This window comes from Dermacentor albipictus, chromosome 5 (assembly GCF_038994185.2).
Source record: "Dermacentor albipictus isolate Rhodes 1998 colony chromosome 5, USDA_Dalb.pri_finalv2, whole genome shotgun sequence".
Taxonomy (NCBI): Eukaryota; Metazoa; Arthropoda; class Arachnida; order Ixodida; family Ixodidae; genus Dermacentor; species Dermacentor albipictus.
Genome location: NC_091825.1, coordinates 13,487,919 through 13,509,476, shown reverse-complemented (window position 1 = coordinate 13,509,476; position 21,558 = coordinate 13,487,919). Strand labels below are relative to the sequence as shown.

Below are 21,558 nucleotides of genomic sequence, written 5' to 3'. Positions count from 1 at the left end.
GAAAGCCGTTCACAGCTTCACATGGTTTCACTATCGTATTCAGTTATAAAAACCTTTCAAACACAAAATAACGGCACTTAAGAACCACTAATTAATTATCAATAATTTTTTATCAACTAACCTTCATAAATTATTAAGAACTACCTAATTTATAGCGTAAACAATAAATACTACGACCAAAAAATGCGACTACGAAACTAGCGGTAACCATGTGTACTGTTGCAAAAGTGTGCGCAAAACGAAGCTCGGTTGCGCCCGTTTGCGCGCACACATACACACCCAAACGCTACCTTAACGTTTGTCGCGCCACCTAGAAATAAAAATTACTACTAGTTTTGCTACTTTTACAAAAATAAAGCTTTTAAAATAGTTTGTAGCGTTTTTGCAGATGATGAGGTAACAAGTAAGGTACAATAAGAGTCCGTTACCTGTATTTCTTTCATTTCCCTTTGGTTTTCTTAACTGAACATACGAACCCTGCAGGCTTGGGAGAGGACGACCGTTCGGCGAGGCTCAAATAAATTGCGTGCTGCTTGCAAGGCGAGAAACGGGAGCAGCCGCAGATACAGCGATTAGCTGTGATACTGTTGCAGCTGCTGCTGAATCTGAAGCTCTTTGAAGTCAATGGTTATAGCGGCTGCGCGCTGCGATCTCAAAGCGCGTTCATTCTTTGATCTCTAGTACCACGGACATTGGACAAAAACTATATTTGCTTTACGGACAGAGGGTACGTCGCAGGAAATTCGAAGACCTCACCCGTGTATGTTTGTAGCGTGTGCGCGCTTGCATCCTACGGTTCCCACAGTGCGTCCGATGCTCGAAGGTAGCGTCGTCGCCTGTCGGCACCTGTCTTATCGCCGGCCGCGCTGCCGCCGTGTCTACTTTTGGGGAACTCCACATGCGCGTAGTCACCGTGTTGGCAAGTGAGTTTCGCATTCTTCTGCTCCCCAAAACGTGCTCATTTCGGATCGTACCAATGGTTATGTCATCTAGTGTATGTTAAAACGACGATGACATTTGTACACCGGCGAAGAAATAAATCGTTATGAACTTGGGCGGTCATGAATCTAGTCTAACGTTGCAGTTTTTACGTAGCGAAAATGGCTACGTAAGTGGGGCGGTCCCGGGGATAGGCGCTTCAAAGCGCCAGCTGTAGCGACAGCACCAGGAAGTGGCACGCGGCGCACACGCCAAGCATTTCAGAGCTCACTGGCTTTCGAATGAGAGGAGTATGCGCGCGCTCGTGGCCTATTGGTTAGAGTACCGGGCTCGACGGCCGACGTTCGGTTCCACCCCATCGGTCACACATAATTTTCTATTAATGAAAGCGAGGCGAAAGAAGAACGTACCTGCCGCAAAGTGACAGGAATGAGGTTGGAACGCATCGCAAAACATGTTTGGAATGTCTTCATATGCGAGTCCTAATTATTGTATACTGGACTCAACTGCTACACAGCAAAAGAACAACTAAAAAAATCAACACAAATTACCCAATAAATTGTTTGTTGAGAACACTCAACGGTAATATTGTTGTGCAAGGATTGAGTGAACTCAATTGCTCTTGAAAATTTGTTGAAGTCAGTTGTTTCAACAATTCCCCAACAATATATCAATGGTTAATCAACACTCATTTTTGTACGGGCGAAAGTGGTTCTAGGGCGCACTATCTGCCGGATCAGCCTACGAAAGAGGTCATTGACTTAACTATCTCCGGGATCGGCCCACTAATAAGATTTTAGGCTGCACTATCTCCGGAATCGGCCCTGGAAAGAGGTTCTAGGCTGCAGAATCTCTGGGATCGGCCACGAAAGATGTTTTAGTGTATACTATCTCCGGGATTGGAATACAAAGGGGCTCTTGGGCTGCACAATCTCGGGGATGGGCGGGGATAGCATAGTAACAAGACATAGGCATATGCGATACGGAAAAGTTGTGTTAAGGCGCTAAGAAAGAGTTTGTATTTAATAAATAAACATAAATTTAATTCTCCGATTGCAGGATTCGAACAGAGGACGCCTAGCACAACTGCTCGATGCTCTAACCGTGAGGCCACGGGCGCATGCTACTAAAGGGAATAGAACAGCCTTAATAATTTCCTGCTTGCAAGGAAGTGCGTTCAGAGTCCAGACGCATGGCGCGTTGTGAACACTCCATGCGATGTTTTGCCCTCAATGATAATTGCACATATAAATACTGATTCGTTTGGTTTAATATGTCTTCTGAAGAACAAAACTCCCATCAAGCGTACGGTTTTCCTTTTCGTCAGAGCTTGAATGCCAGATGACGAGAGATGTCTAGGTGTGTTCGCATTCCATACGCAGAGACTGATGCACAAAAGTTGTATTGTAAGACCTCAAGTTCGACAACTTTGCTTGCTGGAACGAATTGTGAAGCAGCCTGCGCAGACGAGACACACCATGAGGACCCTGTCGGCTTGTGCCATCGTTTTCCCACACGTAGTAGCCATGGTACGGGAACAGTACTTGCACGTCCGTGGTTTCAGAACCGAAGCAGCGTATCATCGCGCAGTCATGGCCCTCGTGTTGTCAGCCTAGCAGCTTCAGCTGAACGCTAACGGCAGCGAAGCAAGGACGTCCCGCGTGCGCGCAAAACCTCCGTTCAGGCGCAAAACTAGAAAGCTTGAGATTAGGGCACGCAAGCGGCTTGCGTACGCAGGAACTAGGGGCCACGGCACAGCGCATCGCAGACCCCTACGTGCCGGTCTGCGCATGCGCAGTGCCGTCATCCCTAGTTCTTGCGTACGCAAGCCGCTTGCGTGCCCTAATCTCAAGCTCGCTAATTTGCTACTGCATGTGGGGCACGCTGCAGATCAACGCTGGAGTCACGGCTACGACGGCGGGTATACTCGCGAGGTAAACGAGCATTACGTCACGAGCACCCATTTTATCCTGGTATTTGGTAGGCCAAACTTCCGCAAGAAAAAGCAAAAAAGAAAGTGAAGCATGCTGCCACAGCAACAGTTTTGTTGATGCGCGAAGGGGAAGCGTCCTGCTCGCCGCCTGCTATGCGCTCGACGAGCACAACGTCTTTTTCTGCTGGCGCCAACGGAAACCAGCACCGCTACAGTTTCTTTTCCCCATTGTTTTCGTCTTTCAGATCTTGTTTTCGCCACGCTTCGGATTCTATTTTTTCTTTTCATACTCAGAGCATGTGTACAATGCATTCTGTTCAACATGCGCGAGCCAGTACGCCATGGCGCGCGGCTAGTTTGTTTCGGCAAAACATTAGTAGGCAGAAAATTTTGGTTTATTCACTGCTTTTAATACCAACATATGGCATTCAAACAGAGCACAATGTAAAGCTGAGTATCTCATTATTCATAACAAATGAGCGTACGATTATAATTACAAAGACAGATTCCTACAATTTCTTATATATAGAAAATTTCTACAGAGGCCATGTTTGTTTGCTGAGCGCAACACAACTCTACCGAAGTAATTTTTGTCGCTACAGTTCTTGGTGAATAATGAATAGATTATCAAGAGAAGCAGATCCACATCTTTCGCATACGAGTAAAAACAACTTCCTGCCTATTCCATTCAACGGGTATACATGCTAGTCCAAAACAAAGCTATACTAGTACATTTTCTGCATAGTTCTGCTTATGCTAATGCGCCGCTAAATATTTAGCCCATTATACGGAATATGCATATACCGTTTTCATATTTGTTTTTGTTTCGCGCTACAACATGCAAGACCAGCAGAGCTTGATTCAGAGCTGTAAAATTGCTAACACGGTACCATTACGAATTTCTTCACGAGCATGTTGCTGATCTGTCTTACTATTTGTAATGCACTTTGTTTTATCATCTAGAAACGAATGGCACATTTGAGACAAATAACAAATAGCTCCAAGTTTCTTTTTCGATAAAGAGTAAATGCAGAAGTATGCGTCAATCGGCAGCTGGAGCGTGAGTTGAGGTTGGGGAAAGGACAGAGTAATGCACAAAGGGCGCGTAGCGTCAGGACATCAAGAAATATTTTTTAACAGTAACTCAAAGTGGCAGCATTCAATTAATCACGGCAACCTGCCCAGTACAATTGCCTTTTGAATGGTTCTCAAGACTTTCCTCTAAAACGCTGAACGTACATTATGCACTTTCTTTCACAGAGCCCTTATGCTCAGTTTCGTGCGACATGTTTCAAGCATAGGGCAGGTTTCGGAGCTCTATCAGTTTAGTCACTGGCCGGAGGTCATCCGTCATGAGAATTTGGATGTCGACAAAATACGGAGGCCAAATCATTTCAACTTTTCTAGAACACTCGTTTCTGGCACAGCATGCTTTCTTTGCTTATTAGGATTATTCGTGGCATTGCTGAAAGGAGCTCCCCCCTCCCCCACTCTTGACCGAAAGTAAGCAGCCTTGAGCCACATTAGTCCTTGCACACCTTTACCGAAGTACGTTCCAGAAGGTTCTAGCATCCCAAGATCCGTGTATGGAAGCTGTGCAATAATTTTGAAAGAGGAAGGTACAAGTGCGGGACCAGTCATGGCTTGCACAAAACCAACACGCTGCGCGATGCTTATGCAAATATCGAAAGGCGCCGAAATATATTATAAAGATACGGTAATCCACAGATCATCTTAAGAGCTGTCAGAATTACAAGAAATTGGCCTACGATTACGCTTCTTGGTAATGCGACCTTTGAGCGCTGCGGTCGCCTCATTTCAACAAAACACAACCACATACAGAACACGCAGTGCCGAACTCTGCGTTTAGGGTTCGGCAGCACACACCGCGATCCGCCGCTATCGAGCCCGCGCTCGGGCGACGTGCCATCGCGCCATCTCATAGCAGGTCACCGCCGCGGAGAGGATTAGCAATTATTGTTTAATGTTTCTTCAAAGGTGGGATAGAGGACAGGTGGAGAATAGGGGTATTGGGTAGAGGTCACACACTCATTCACTCACACACAGGCCTCAGTGTGGCCGCACAAGGTTGCGGTGGGAAGTAGAAGTAAGATGACGAAACGCTATAACCGTCTTTCGATTCGCCGCAATGGCACTGCGCCAGGTAAGGGGAGGTATAGGGCGATAGCGGAGGCGGGAGAAGGACAGCCAGGCGTAAGCGCTGCCAGAAGCGACCATGACCATGACAAATGCCACTGATAGGCGCCCCGCAAACGGGGAAGCGAAAGACACGGCTGAGAGCCGTACAGCCACGCGACGCGGAGACGGAGGAGCGCAGAGCCGTGGATCACGCGCGAGGGGGCAAGGAGTGCCCGCCGCCGGCACCGAGGCAGTGCCGCGACAGCGGGAGAAGCAACGGCGAGGTGGACGGTAGCGGCGAGAGTCACTACAGCGCTGCTGCGCGGAGGATGGAGTTGAGGGGATAGGCTAGAACACGTGGCCCGGGTTTGGAGGAGGAGCAAAGAGAGCAAGGCTCGCGCCATGCGCGCGAGAGAGAGAGAAAGAGAGAAAACATTTATTCGGACCATCGAGGGGGTTGCTTTTGAGGTCGAGTGGGTGATGTCCTCATTCCAAGACTCCACTGGCCATGGCTGCTCGACGTATTTGCTGGACGAGAGCTTCTTGTCCCGCCAGGGTATCGCCGGTCTGCTGTACCTGCTAAGAAGTGCTAGCTGAATGCGCTATTGTTCATCGTAAATGCACTGCCCCACAGACTAACGGTACCACAAAACGCTTTAATCGAACTCTTCGTGACATGCTCGCCATGTATATCTCACCTGATCACTCTAACTGGGACCTCCTAGTTCTTCCGTTTGTCACCTACGCGTACAACACCGCGACTCAGGCCACTACCGGATTCTCACCCTTTTACCTTCCTTACGGCCGTCATCCTTCGCATACAAGCGACATTATTCTGTCCTTTGTCAGCTTCCTCGTCCATCCTGTCACCGTTCACCATCACTGACATGCTGACAGAGCAGCGCAAGGACCCAACCCTTGCAATGTTACTTGATTACGTTGCTGCTCCGTCTGGTGTCCCTTCGACACGAGCACTGCGTCGCCAAGCAGCCCGCTTTTCTGTGAGGGACAACATTCTATATCGCCGCAACTACATGCCCTACGGACGCAAATGGCTCCTCGCTATACCTCGTCATATGCGCTCTGACGCCTGCGCGTCTTTTCACGCTGATCCCCTAAGCGATCATGCCGGCGTCCTCAAAACTTACACAAGGTTGCGTCAGCGCGATTATTCGAGAGGCATGTACAACTTTGTGCAAACGTCTTGCACTACGTGCCAACAAGGCAAGACACCTACCCAGGGTTTCACAGTACCGTTGCAGCCGCTACCATGCCCGTCTCGTCCGTTCGATCGTGTCGGCATTGACCTCTACGGCCCGTTTCTATGCAGCGGACGCGGAAATCGGTGGAATATTGTCGGCGTAGATCACGCTACTCGCTACGCTGAGACTGCAGCTCTGCCAGCAGCGACCACCCGTGACGCTGGTTTTTTCATCCTTCACAATTTTGTTCATCGCCACGGTGCTCCCCGAGAATTACTGAGTGATAAGAGCCGTGTCTTGCTGTCAGGCATCAAACAAAACAAAACAGATTTATTTGTAGTTTGCGATTGAGTTTACTTCAAAGTTAATTAGTTGAAGGAAACGTCGAAAGACTGTAGTGGGGCGGTCCGTTTCCCTCCTGTAGAGGCCCGTGTCTTTATAACAGACGAGAATGCCACAATATTTTCGACTTCACTGTGAACTACGTAATCATGAAAAGCAAGTGAAACTCAGCGCAATCTTAGACTCGTCTTAGTGGCTAATTTTCATATAACTTTTTATGTAATTTTCATTAAGCAAGAGTTACGGCCGTTCTCTTTAACCGTTCTCCCTCCGAGATGTCCATGTATTGACAGTAGACGGGAATTCTGTAACGTTCACAACTTCACTGTGAACTAACTCATTACCACAAGTAAATGAAACTCGGCGTAATGACAGAGTGGTCCTAGCGGCCAATTTCAGTATGATTTTTTCATGATACCTGCATTAGGTGAGAGCTACGGAGCATTCGCGAGAAAGTTGGCTTTGCCGCAAGGCGCTTTTTGTTCGCTGCCACGATTTTCCAGGGGAGTAACCATAAACAGCTTTGCTGTAAAACTTTCATCCACCAAGAAAAAAAGCTAAAACATTGATACCTAGTATTCTCCGCTAGATATTTAGAAACCAGCAATCTTTAACATTTCGCATGAATATATAACAGCACTAAAAGTAAGAACTTTGCTTATTAAATATTCGAGGCATATGTTTAGTTGAGATCCTACAAATAAATATGATCAGAACTGGCTTGCATGGATTGAAATAGCTATTTTGTTAGCATTGCGTGATTTTTGCTACTCCGAGACATTCAGTGCACATGCATGGAGTGCTTTTCTTTTGTGGGCGAAGTGGAATGAATAAAAACAAGAAGAGTCAAAAGATTAAATTCGCTTATTTAAAGATGGAGAAAAAGTTGCGAATATAGTGGTTCAATGTAGAAAGAAGCACTAACCAGCCTTTGTTTCAAGAAAGATGAGCATTTTTAATACTTCATCAGCAGTTTACATATGTGGGTCTGCCTTCGACTCCCGTAACCTGCCCATTTACTGCAAAAAAAAAAAGAAGTTTTACACCGCTTGTCTGTATGCATGTTGGTACTGTTGGATGCCCTGTGAGCAAATATGAATACTTGGCACTCCGCATTCTGCCTTTTTGGAGTATCCATACAAGAGACCAGTTCGCCGTGCTTCTACGTTGCTTGGACCATCTGGCCCTGCTGCAGACGCCGGTGTGGACGTGCGTTTGGCGTCTTCGGAAGCATTCGGCCAGCAAAGACAACGTAAGTACACCAGTTCTGATGATGGTTTTTCATGGATCTCTTAATCCTGTTAGCTATATTTTCTCTTTAGCATAAAACAGAGGCTTCTCTCTCCTGTTTCATAAATAATATTAGGCTATTATTTGCAGGCAAACTCGTCCTGCGACGTCGCATGTCCTATATGGAATAGCTACATATATGGGTGATATATATGTGTGTTTGTTTTCGTCGGTATCGTCGTCGTCGTCGACGCCGTCGTCGGGGTGTCGCAGCGGAGGATCCTTCGAAGTGCGTTGCACAGCGGCCACACCCCCGGAGGTTGCTGTTCTTAGTTTCCCCGACTTGGGCTCGTGGGCCGGTTGCCCACGGAAGCGGAGAACGTAGTGTAGCGGCTAGGTGACGCCGATCGTTAAGGATGTGGTGATCGTGACTGGCGCCTCTGCGGAGACGGAGATCGGGTCGCTGCCAGGGATTGTTCAACCGGTGGGCACTGCACGTACGGCGACGTAGGTTGACTGGCCAGATATTGCTGGATTTCTCTCGGGCGCTCTCCCTCACGTGGGCGACGAGCGCCGGGGTCATAGCCCTGGAGTCCTATTCTTCGGTAGTAGCAGCCACGGTACAAGTGGACCGCTTCGCCACAGTGGAAGCCGAGTGGCTGATGGTCAGGTGTGCGCCACAAGTCTGACTTTCGAGTATTGATTCGGGGGCTCGTGGACCCGTACATATTTGTGCGTGAAGCTTGGCCCTGGAAGTGGCACAGCGGTTCTTCAGAAGAAGGTGGGTTGCGGTGCTTCCCGGGTTGCGCAGGTAGCCTCATTGCTTGCGCATAAGTCAGTACAGGCGCGAGAGATGGCGCCAGGAGCGCGTGCAGCTAGAGCAGCGCGCTGGCCCCGCCTACGGAGCTGGTTGCGGCGAGGCGCAACGGTGGGGCCGACGGCGACGCAAAACGCAGGAACGGCCGTCAAAGAGCTGCGCTCTAAATAGACTAAAATATCAGTATTGAAGTGTTTCATAATTTCCAAGGTACTGGAGCTTTCTTTTTGTAGCGGACTTTCTCTCACGCTGTTTTTTTTAGATCCAGATCGACGTCATTTCTTTGTAGCATGAGCCATGCATCGCAGAACTGCTGAAACAGGTCTATGAGACGCTTATTGGAGCAAAATATTTCTTATAGAAGACGGACGGTAACTTAAATTTCAGTGCAGTTGTCGGACCGCACAAGTGCGCGACCACGCCAACGTGCTTCACGAAACATTTCTCCGTGTCCTTCCTCTAGCGATATAGCAGTGCCACCTGCCTCCCCAAGAGTTGGTGGAACTCTAGGCTCACGTGATACAACTTCGCTATTATTTCCCCCGTGGTACTCTTTCTGCAGCACTTTAACTTTTCGGACTTGGGATAACTTCCTGTATCATTGCTCAGTCGTTTGATGACGCCTGCGCTCTCTGGCGTGTATATTTGCCGCTTTTGGCGTAGCTGCGGCCATATAGGACCTGTAATGACAAATAGACCTTTAGAACATCTTGATGAGCAAGTTGGCAAATTTTCGCCATATTATAGGCTGTGTAAACGAAAACTGCACACATGTGCAAAGGACAAGTGCAGCCTCCTGTCTATTATTGAGTTGCATGTTCCACTGTAAAGCGAATTCCACTGGCGACAAAAGCGTGTCATATGACGTCGCGTCACATTAACGGAAACGCGACATGAAAAGCCTTTTCATTATCAAATTCCTGGTCCACATGACAAAAAACGCTCTTAATATGCTGTCCAGGCGCCTCTTAGACCTTTATGCTTAGCTAGATGTGGGTAACGGTTACATTACCAAAGTCAGTATGGATATAGAGAGAACTTCATGCTATGGCCCCTCTTTATCAGAAGTAGCATGAGAAGTTCACTGTTTGCCGATGGAATATTTTCACTCATTGTTCGCACGTTACGTCACCCACATGTGTAGCTATTCCACGTGGTACATGCGACGTCGTAGGATGAGTTTGTCTGCAAACAATAGCCTAATATTATTTATAAAACAGGAGAAAGAAGCCTCTGTTTTATGCTACAAGAAAATATAGCTAACAGGATTAAGAGATCCATGAAAAACCATCTTCAGAACTGGTGTACTTACGTGGTCTTTGCTGGCCGAATGCTTCCGAAGACGCCAAACCCATATCCACACCGGCGTCTGCAGCAAGGCCAGAGGGTACGACCAACGTAGAAGCACGGCGAACTGGATTCGGTCTGGATACTCCAAGAAGGCAGAATGCGGAGTGCCAAGTATTCATATTTGCTCACAGGGCATCCAACAGTACCAACATGCATTCAGACAAGCGGTGTAAAACTTCTTTTTTTTTTTTGCAGTAAATGGGCAGGTTACGGGAGTCGAAGGCAGACCCAGTTATGTAAACTGCTGAAGTATTAAAACTTTTCCTCTTTCTTGAAACAAAGGCTGGTTAGAGCTTCTTTCTGCGCTGAACCACTATATTCGCAACCTTTTCTCCGTCAATAAATAAGCGAATGTAATCTTTTGACTCTTCTTGTTTTTATTCATTCCACTTCGCCCACAAAAAAAAAGCACTCCATGCATGTTCACTGAATGTATCTGAGTAGCAAAAATCACGCAATGCTAACAAAATAGCACTTTAAATCCATGCAGGCCAGTTCTGATTATATTTACTTGTAGGCTCTGAACTAAAAATATGCCTCAAAAATTTAATAAGCAATGTTCCTACTTTTAGTGTTGTTACATATTCATGCAAAATGATAAAAATTGCTGGTTTCTAAATATCTGGCGGAGAATACTAGGTATCAGATTTTTAGCTAGTTTTCTTGGTCGATGAAAGTTTTACAGCAAAGCTGTTTATGGTTACTCCCCGGGAAAATCGTGGCAGCGAACAGAAAACGCCTTGCGGCACAGCCAGCTTTCTCGCGAATGCTCCGTAGCTCTCACTTAATGTAGGTATCATGAAGAAATCATACTGAAATTGGCCGCTAAGAGCACTCTGTCATTACGCCGAGTCTCATTTACTTGTGGTAATGAGTTAGTTCACAGTGAAGTTGTGAACGTTACAGAATTCCCGTCTACTGTCAATACATGGACATCTCGGAGGGAGTACGCTTACAGAGAACGGCCGTAACTCTTGTTTTAGGAAAAGTATCTAAAAAAGTTATATGAAAATTAGCCACTAAGACGAGTCTAAGATTGCGCTGAGTTTCACTTGCTTTTCATGATTACGTAGTTCACAGTGAAGTCGTAAATATTGTGGCATTCTCGTCTGTTATAAAGACACGTACGGGCCTCTACAGGAGGGAAACGGACAGCCCCACTATAGTCTTTCGACGTTTCCTTCAACTAATTAACTAAGAAGTAGACTCAATCGCAAAGTAAAAATAAACATGTTTTGTTTCTGCACTCCTTTGGACTGCGCCCCGGTCAGCGCATATCGTCGCTCGCATGGAGGCTCGGTTTAACGGCCACCTGAGCCTAAACAGCGCTGCGACGCAGCTGCGCCAAAACTTTCGTCTTTAGAACGGTGTCATAAAAGCCCTTAGGCCTCAGCTCTGTGTATGTTTGACGTAGTGCTCGACGTAGCGCGCCAAATATTTCTATTTCGCATAAATGACATATACATAATTATATCTATAGTTACGTAACAACAAAACTCTATACATATATGATTTATGCTACATAGCAGCTTCGCTGGTCAACCACCTTTAAGGGGCGGAACAGATCCTCATGTTTTTATTCATATTACTAAAGATTAGGTAATTGAGTGTTTTATGTATGTTGGCTTTATTTTACTCTAAAAAGGCATATCAGAGGAAAACTGACTTCGAATGGTTTAAACCTGCTGGGAAACTAAGCATTGCAATTCCTGCTGCAAAGCGGTAACCATAGCAGAACACGGCGGCAGCACGGCAACTAATTTCACCGTATCGCATGCTGGAGCGCCAAACGTGGCGCGACTTTTTACGAAGGTCAACTCGCTCCTTGTCAGCGAAAACTACTGGTTTTGAGTGTAGCACATAATCGGGAAGATGGGGCACCGCAGCTGAGCACGCGTTTGCCCCGCGTTTTCTTGGCGCACGCGGGGCAGAGTTCTCACGTCACATGTGACCCGGCACCGCTGCAGCCGACGTGGAAAAGACAGTGCTCGCCATGCTTAAGCAGTTGCGCCATGCCCTGTCAGTTGGTTTTTGAACGAAAATAATGAACTATAGAAGCACAGATTCGAAAATACTATTAGCTTGTTTTCCTTGCCTTCATTGACCAGGGACTGCTCTTCCACTCCAACAGTCGGCGCAACCGACCCCAACAATCTCGTTTTAGCCGGCCCGGCGTAGACTGTTCTTGTCAAGTGGTCCGAGTAGAGGCGGTGGCCGTTGCACATCTGCTCCCATGTCGAGCCTGCCAGGATTCCCCATTTGGTGCTATTGCGCCATGTGTCACAACTGAAATATGGGCGAAATGGTACGTGGTCATGGGCAAAGAACACCTAAATGGGAAACTAAAGTTGAGAGTACCAAGAAGGTAGCAACAAATTTGTCCTTTTAGACACAGGTCTCCAGGATAACCAATTTTTGCAGCTAGCTATAATATACCTTCGATAAATATAAATTGCAATTTTTCTGCTCATGGATAAATTGAAGAGCAACCGTTAACATATACCCAAGCGAAATTTCCGTCTGCGCGTCAGCTAGCATCTATCCGCTCATGAGCAACTGTCAACAAGTAGCTTCAGTTTCTTACAACACCACAGAAAACTGCGCCTCGCAAAAAAATTGTCTGAAAGCACCTGTGAAGACCTTTTGTTTCGTGATATAGCTGTTTTGATAAAGATAGCACTTGTTTCTTCATACCGACTTCAGAAAAAAAATTCAGTGTCATTATACTCTGTGAAGGTGGAATACCAGCTAAGCCGTGTATGCGGGCCCCTTAATGGTACCACTGTCCGTTGCTGTGCGTCAAACGGCGTATGCACATGAATGTAAGGCGAGGTGCGACTAGTGGCTCCTCCACGATGTTGAGCCTCGGAAGACGATGAGGCGGCAGAGCGTATAGATACGCGTGTATTTTTGCAAAACGCGGTACGACACCTCTTACTGGTGGAACGAGCTGGTGGCGTTCTTGCATGGATAAACAGTGTCTTGAAAGCTGAATGTTTGCACTTCATAATTGTATAACTTCAAATTGTATTGTATTACTTGTATTAATTGTATCGCAATTGTAATTGTATTAATTGTATAACTTCAAATTGTATAACATAATTTGTATAACGATGTCTGAATATGGGATGAGTTTTATCTTTTTGTATGTATGGATTTCAGTGAGTGCTGATTGTAACTCACATATATTTTTTATGATTTGCTGACTGCTACGTGAAGTTGCCAGTGCGGGGGCCTGCGGCCTTGTCAAGCTGCAATGCGACAGCTTTTTCTGCAGGCCTCCGGCATCGTATATTTCGGATGCAAATAAAGTTATTATTATTATTAATATTATTATTATTATTATTATTATTATTATTATAACTAACGAATCGCGGCACGAAGGACAAACACGCACGTCACTGCACTCCGAGAGCACGCGCTGTTTTGCCTTAAGCCAAGGTGATCGTGCGTTGCTCGACGTCCCGCAGTGATGTGATGGCTGGCAGTTTGCCCCTAGATGTGTGGAGTTTACTCGAAAACCGCAAGCGATCACACGCAACACAAGCCACGCAAAATTGATTCCCTGCAAACTCCTTCTGAAACCTGGCAGTTGCTCCGGTGAAAGGTTTCAAGTTTGCGGGATCGGGGCCACATGGACGGTTCGCATTTCTTTCGGCCTCGCGATCCTGGCGGGCAGCACGACTTAGGGGAACGCCACCACGGGAGGGAGCGAGGAAGGAAAGAAGACACGCAAGTGCTTCGAACGCCCACAAAGAGAAGGCGGCGCAAACGTAGACATGGCCGCGTGGGTTGAAATCTAGTATCTGTTCATATCGGCTTGATATCTGAAAGAAATATGCATTGAACCTATTTTTTCAATTTGGCGGAATGCGTAAAGCCTACTTCCGCCGCGGGTTGGCCTGGTATTGCACGTATTGGGAAACATTCTCGATCTACACGGCTCGCTAGGCGCGCATGCAATTTATTCTAGAACCTAATCATGTGGGACTGTGCCAGGTTCCCGACAGTAGCTACCTCCAGGACTTACCCGCACGAACTTCAAGGTGCACTGCAGTCTGCAGACAAGGACTCACAACTATGGGCCGTCCAGCAGGCCCGGGGTGCGCTCGAAAAGCACAAGCCTCATTACCCACAACAAATGGGCCCAACTGGGCTAGTGCAGAGTAGTGTATAACCCCGGGTCGACGCTTGGCCAGCGTCACGACGCGTTAAACTGTCGTTTGCCGGCACTTTATTAAAGTTATCGCTATCCCGTCCTAGCCATAAACAGCTTCACTGCAAAAGTCTCCTTACCTCTCGTCCACTGGGAAAAGGAAAAATTTACCCGCCGTGGTTTCTAAGTGGCTATGGTGTTGGGCTGCTGAGCACAAGGTCGCGGGATCGAATTCCGGCCACGGGGCCCGCATTTCGATGGAGGCGAAATGCGGAAACGCCGGTGTACTTAGATTTAGGTGCACGTTGAAGAACCCCAGGTGGTCAAATTTCCGGAGTCTCCCACTACGGAGTGCCACATAATCAGAAAGTGGTCTTGGCACGTAAAACCCCATAATTTATAGTTTAATTTAATTTTAAAAGGAAAAATTTCGCCCTTGTGTTCCTCACTGAGTTGGTACACCGCAGAGACGCCTTTTGCCCTTCTCTTGGTTTTTCGAACATAGCCGCAACGTTCGCAAGCAGGGATATTTCCAACTGCAGAGCATAGGAAAAAACGTGCACAGAAAGCGGCACGCGCACACGAACCGAATGGCAGCCGAAGCGACAAAAGCGAAAAAGCGTTGGTGCAGCAAATGAAGCGACTAAATAAAGATATACGACGTTGAGAAAGAGAACAGCCGGAAACACATTTTATTTATACGCATAATTGCATCCCTTTATTACTATGTAGGTTGAAAAGAAAGAAAAACCCACATAGTTACTGAACTTTCAATTGGCTACCAGTGACATGACGAGGCTTTATTGCCAATACAAAGGTTAGCCTCACCTACTGCCAGAGTGGCCTGACGTGACGCTGCAGGAGCAGAAGGCCGAGGCTTAGCGACTACGTCGACAAAGCCCTGCAGTTCGAAAGCGCCAAGCCGGCGCACACACCGCGGACGCGTACGCCAGCAGACGGCCCTTTAGTTCTAACCGGTGCGGCCTGCGGTCATTGAGTGCACTCTTTTCATGCGTCTACACGTGCCACACCGCGCGTGTTTGCTTGGTAAGCCTAACTTTCCTGCATTTCATACTGGCACTAAAGCCACGAGCCTTGCAATTAGTGCAACATTCTAACATGTTGCTATCGCATTCCTTAATTCGGTCTTACGGCAAAAGTGCGATTTCTTTTCCTTTGTCAATGCCTACCGCTTTTTATTGCATGGATTTAAGCATTCCAGCTACTTTTTTGGGTGCAGATAACGCTGTGTCAGGCTCGCATCTTGCAGCCACATTCTTTTGCCGCGAGGCATGCGTTGTGTCGGGCTTTCCTTTTTCTGTTACCCAATGGAGCTTCTTTGGCAACGGAAAGGTTGCCCTGTCACCCGCTGAAGTAAAGTGTGACTCGGCTACAATTTTGTATGGTTGCCGTAGCCTGCAGATATCAACCAAACTTGAACTTGCTTTGCAAAATTTTCGTAAAGAGCGTAGGCGCATGATCATGAAATGACTCACCGGAGGTAAGACGTCACGATGTCATTCTTTGCAATTTTAGAGCTGCTGGAAACAGAATTCAGGAGTGGTTTCGCCAATCAAGAAGAATAAATTCAGCACCCATGTTCATTGAGTCACCTTAACGTTCCGTCTAAAAAGTGAAATTCATTATTCTCCTGTACGTCTGGTGTATGAGGCAAAGTGAAGCCACTTTCTGCAGCCAGTTTTAAAACATCAGTCGTTCGATGGCAGAGATCTTCCCTTTCCACATTTAGTAAAAATATCAGCATGCCTAAAGATTTTATATTTCTAAGTCATTTACGTTTAGAAGTATACATCTGTCTACTCTGGAGAGAAAAATGCTGTGCATTCTTGCGCCTACAATTTCCCTCGTTCGAATGCGTTAAAATACAACAAATAACTTTTTTTTCTTACGGTATCCGTTTGTCGTATGAAAGCTATAAATTTCATATGACAAACGGAGGTCGAGCGAGTTATGCACAGACATTTTTATGTACATGCACATTTTCCGGAGTGCCCGACAGTGAGATCAAAGATTACACTCTAAGAAACCTTTACACCCTTTGAGACGTATTTTGCCACACAACGCTAAACGTCATCTGTCTTGTCCGCATTTCCTTCCTTTAATGCTCTGAGCACGGTGTTGGATACGGACCCTTTTCCTGGCATCACCCCGACCACATCCAATCGCCGTCGCATGGCATGCCGTCTACCCCGTTACGGGACCCGTCAGACAGGTTGGTGACCTCATGCGCCGCACGTCGAGCCCACTGCTTGACTCTTCCCGAAAGTGCACAACGGGAGGCTGGCACGCTTTCAGGTAGTTGATCTTGGTCCCAAGCAGAGCTGTTTTGCGGCTCTGTAAGGTCGCTCGAGAATAACCCCTATCCTCCAGCTGAGCGCTTCTAGGCGAGGAGGCTACGCCAGAGGCAAGTCAACCCTCGGACAATCGAACCCTGGGAGCATCCCTATTGGCCGAATCTGACGTCACTTGCACGGGCGCCTACAATTGGAGGAAAATGACTACACCGGAGCTGGCTCGATGATTGGCCGAAAATGAAGTGACCCCGAGAGACCGAAGGGGTTAAAAGCGAGAGACAGGTAGAACAGTTTTTTCGTCCTTCTTGCCACGGGCCGCAGCGTCCAATTTGCTGCCGGCCGTCGATGACTTTATAACTGTTCATTACTTTGTGTTATTACTATAAATAATGTAAATAAACCTTGAGTTCTCAAAATCCTCCTCAACGTCGGCCAACTCCCGCCCTCAACGGCAAGATCTAAAGCTGGTGGCAGCGGTAAGGAAGAACCTTCGTCCAAAAAACTCCTGAGAAACTGGGAACAGCGAAAAAGAAAGAGCCTTCGACCGAGGGAGTCCTGTGGAACCGGGAACAGCGGACCGATGAACCAGATGGCGTGGTGATTCATCCGTGAGTGAGCGCTTGGTTTTTTTCCTTTTTATTCGACAGACTTCAGATTTTGGGTGTTTATTTTGATGGTTCTAGAAATCTGGAATTTGTTGCATATTTTGTGTTTGCACAAATTATTTAAGGAAAACAGTTTTAACCACCAGTCGAGTCAGCTGCCAGGAATCTAAGATGGTTGACGAGGTCAGACTTGTGCGATTGTGCGACTAGTTGGCAGTTGAGGCGGACGAAAAGATGAAAAAGCCAGATATTCAAAAGGCGATTCAAAATAGCGGCAATGATTTAAAGAAATTATTAAATTATGGGACTTTACGTGCCAAAACCACTTTCTGATTATGAGGCACGCAGTTGTGGAGGTCTCCGGAAATTTTGACCACCTGGGATTCTATAACGTGCATCTAAATCTAAGCGCACGGGTGTTTTCGCATTTCGCTTCCATCGAAATGCGGCCGCCGCGGCCGGGATTTGGTCCCGCGACCTCGTGCTCAGCAGCCCAACACGATAGCCACTGAGCAACCACGGCGGGTTAGCGGCAATGATGACGAAAGCATGAAGACTGCTTGGGAGGTGATACAAGAAATACGGGAGCGTGAGCGTCAAGAGCGTGACAGTCAGCGTGAGTGTAAGCAAGAACGGGAACAGCACGAGAAAGAGATGGCTGACCTACAGGTTGAACTTCAGAAATCGCGTACAGTGGCGGACAGTAAAGGGGACAACCGTAGCAGATGAAGCAAGGCCGAGTTATGTCGGATAGACCAGTGGATGAAACCTTACAAGGTTGGAAAGGACATTGCCTTATTCTTTGTTGATTTCGAGAGAACTTGTGAAAGGTGTAATTTCGCTCAGGGCAACTGGTCACAGCGGTTGGAGAATTTGTTGCCTTGGGAGACAGCGAACGTAGTCGCAAGATTAACGGCGAATGACGCGGAAGACTACGGGATAGTAAAGGCAGCGCTGTTTAGTAGGTACCGCATTTCCCCGGAAGCATTTAGGCAGCGATTCAGAGAAGCGAGCAAAAAGAGTGACGATGGCTACTTAGAGTTTGCGTACGGTTTGAAAGCAAACCTTGTTGAGTGGCTTAAGGGTGTCGAAGTCTACGAAAGTCGAAATAAAATCATAGGGTGCATTTGTCTCGAACAATTTTACCGCAGCATTCCACAGTCAGTGAGGCTTCGGGTGCAGGATAGAGATGCCGTAGACACGGTAGATCAGGCGGCTAGGCTAGCTGATCAGTACGTGATGCGACAAAAACTCACTACCGACGACGAGCCTTCAAGTGGAAGGGATAATCTGACAAGGTATATTTACCACAGTAAAGAGACAGAGGTAGAAGCTACCGAGAGGGACGAGTCGGTGAAAAAAACTCGAAAAGGGAACAACGATAAAGAAGCTAGCAGCCCTCTGCAGGAGGGGACAAAGAAGGTTGATACGCGAGAGTTCGAGAAGAGGCGACCGCTCCGATGTTATCAGTGCGAGGGCCTAGGTCACTATGCCTCGGATTACAAAAGAAAGCCAATAGTGCTTTCCTGCGTGAGCGGAAGCGACGAAAGCTTGGAGCTTCTCCGTCCATACCTCAAGGGGCTACAAATTAGCGGAAAAACTGGTAAGGTATCAAGGAACAATGGAGCAACAATGGACCTAATTCACCCTTCTTTTGTAAACGCCAAGGACTGTACATGGAAGGTAACTTGGACCAAGTAAGTACTAGAGGAACACAGCGTGTGTGTGCCAATAGCACGAATGACAATTTCAGATCCTTTCGGAGAACTAGAGACAGAGGCAGGTGTTTCGAAGGCGCTGCCAACGGACTACCCGTATTTCTCTTCTAACTATTCGGAGCGTTTGTTACGGCAACGCGGCGTGGAGTTCGAAGAAGGAAGGGTGCAGGCATTAACCCGCTCGCGAGCCCGCCAAATCGCCGCTCAGCTGACCGAGCGCCCCAGCGCAGCGGTGGCTGAACGCAATTCTCTAGTATAACCTGATACAACGGACGAGAAAGAAGAAAACAGTGTGACAGCAGAGGTGCCAATTAAAATGATCCCCGTAGAAAACTCGCGTAGCGAAGAAAGGTCGTCAGTGGAAATAACAAAAAAGGAGAGCAGCTCTGTACTTTCACCTGCCTCTGGGGGCTTTGGCAGGCTTCTCCAGGTGGACAGAGTCGCTCAGCGCGGAGCAACTGAGGGATCAGACTGACACATTTACACTACAAGGCGAAAGAGGGCATAGATAGGTGCAACCTTACCATCAACGAAAAGAGAGGACTTCTGTATAGACACTACCGAGATCATACGGGCCGTATCCTCGATCAGTTAGTTAATCGTTCCGGAGAGGTATCGGGCGGATATCCTGACTTTGTGTCACGGAAATGGCTGGTCAGGCAATATAGGAATCAACAAAACGAATGAGAGGCTCTTGATAGAATATTACTGGCCAGGACGCTTTAAGGATGTGGAAAATTATGTAAGGTCCTGTGACACGTGTCAGCGAAGTGGGAAGCCGGGAGATAAACGCAAGGCACCATTAAAGTTGGTTCTCTTAATCACGGAGCCATTCCGTCGGCTGGTGATCGACACAGTCGGGCCTTTGGCGCAGAGTCGATCAGGGTGCAAGTATCTTTTGAACATACTCTATCCCGCGACAAAGCTTCCTGAAGCGATTCCTTTGAAGAAACTGAGCTCCACCGAAATAGTCGACGCTTTGTTGTTCGCATTGGCGCGAATCGGTTTTCCTGCAGAGATTCAGGCCGACCAAGGGACGGTATTTACAAGTGCTTTAACCACGACGTTCCTAGCAAGGTGTGGTGTGCTGCTGATACACAGCTCCGTGTGCCATCCAAAGTAAAACAGCGTTGAGAAGATGCATTCGGTGCTTAAGAGAGTGTTACGTGCATGGTGCCATGAACACAAAGCAGACTGGGAGGACTGTTTAACCGCAACCCTGTTCGCGTTGAGAACGGTCCCACAGAAGGCAACGGGGTTCTCTCCTTCCGAGCTAGTGTACGGTTGGACGATCCACCTCCCCCCCCCCCCCCCCCACAATGTTAAGAGAAATGTGGGAAGGAAGAGGTGAAAGCCAGATGGTGGTGAGTTACGTTTTCCAACTGCTGGATCGCTTAAGTGTCTCGCGAGAACTGGTAGAAGAAAAACCTAAAAGAGGCCCAGGAGTACGCGAAGGCGTATTATGACAGAAATGCGTGTAGGCGAACATTTAAGGTAGGCGACAGGGTCATGATCCTAAGGCCTCCACGAAAAGACAAACTTGAGGTACTGTGGGACTGACCCGTAAAGGTTACACAGAAGATATCGGGGACTAACCACACCCTAGAAGTTCCCGGAAAAAGGAATAAAGTATCATTTATCACTGCAATTTAATGAAACCTTATTGTGGAAGGGAATATGCAGTGAACATGGGGGTAAACGCGTCGGAAGAAGTAGCGGTCGAACTTCCAGTTTTATCGACAGAGACAGATGCGGAACGCTCCATGGAGGACAACCTGAATCTGTCTGTAAACCGACTGGTTCTCGAGGCCGATCAAGTAAGCGACCTCCGGAAACCCTTTGAGGAATTTCGCCAGTGCTTCAGTAGCCGGCCGGGAAGAACGACGCTTATTACTCGTGAGATGGAGTTGACATCAGACGAGCCCGTCCAATCCAAACCATACCGTGTCTAACTTCGTCAGCGAGAAATAATGAAAGTAGAGATCAAACGAATGCTTGAGTTGGGAATCATTGAGCCAGCAGACAATGATTACACTTCCCCGATGATTCTCGTAGAGGCGAGCGGGAAAGAGCCGCGTTCAAGTGTGGACTATAGGAAATTCAATACGATTACATGTGACCAACTTTACCCTATACCTAACGTAGAAGAACGAGATGAACGGGTGGACGGAGCCCAGTACATTTCAACAATCGACTTAGTTAGGGGGTACTGGCAGGTGCCCATGCCAGAAAGCTCAAGTAACTACGCAGCATTCACTTCCCCGCTTGGCACATTTGGACCACTAATGTTAGGTGTAGGGCTTAAGAACGCCACGTTTAACTTTTCCAAGCTGATGGATATTGTTTTGAAAGACGTACAAGTTTACGCGGTCCCCTACTTAGATTAAGTGGCCATCTTTTCTAACAGCTGGAATGATCACATGGAGCCCTTAAGGAAGGTGCTGGCACGTGTACAAGACGCAGATCTCACAGTAAAGGCTGAAAAGTGCAACTTCGGGTGTTCGGAAGTTACCTACCTAGGGCATGTCGTGGGACAAGGAACGCGGCGGCCCTCCGAACTAAAGGTAGGGCCTATCAATAACTTTCCTGAACTGCGAACTAAGACGGATATCAGAACTTTTCTGGGGCTCGTGGGATACTATCAGCGGTACATACCAAATTTCACACAGCTGGCAAGCACCCTGACAGACACCGTCCGAAAGGGAGAGTCCGAAAAAGTTCGATGGAACAAGGCCGAAGAAATCGCATTTCAGCACATGAAAGAGGTTTTGAGCTCAGGACCAGTGCTTCGAACCCCTCATTATTCTGAGGA

General features: G+C 47.4%; 1 protein-coding gene across 3 annotated transcripts in view; it reads left to right on the top strand.

Moving 5' to 3' along the window:
- The window catches only part of LOC135918035 (solute carrier family 41 member 1-like), a 640,016-nt gene that overhangs the window by 15,533 nt on the left and 602,925 nt on the right, over nt 1–21,558 (top strand). The gene's annotated exons all lie outside the window — the stretch shown is intronic.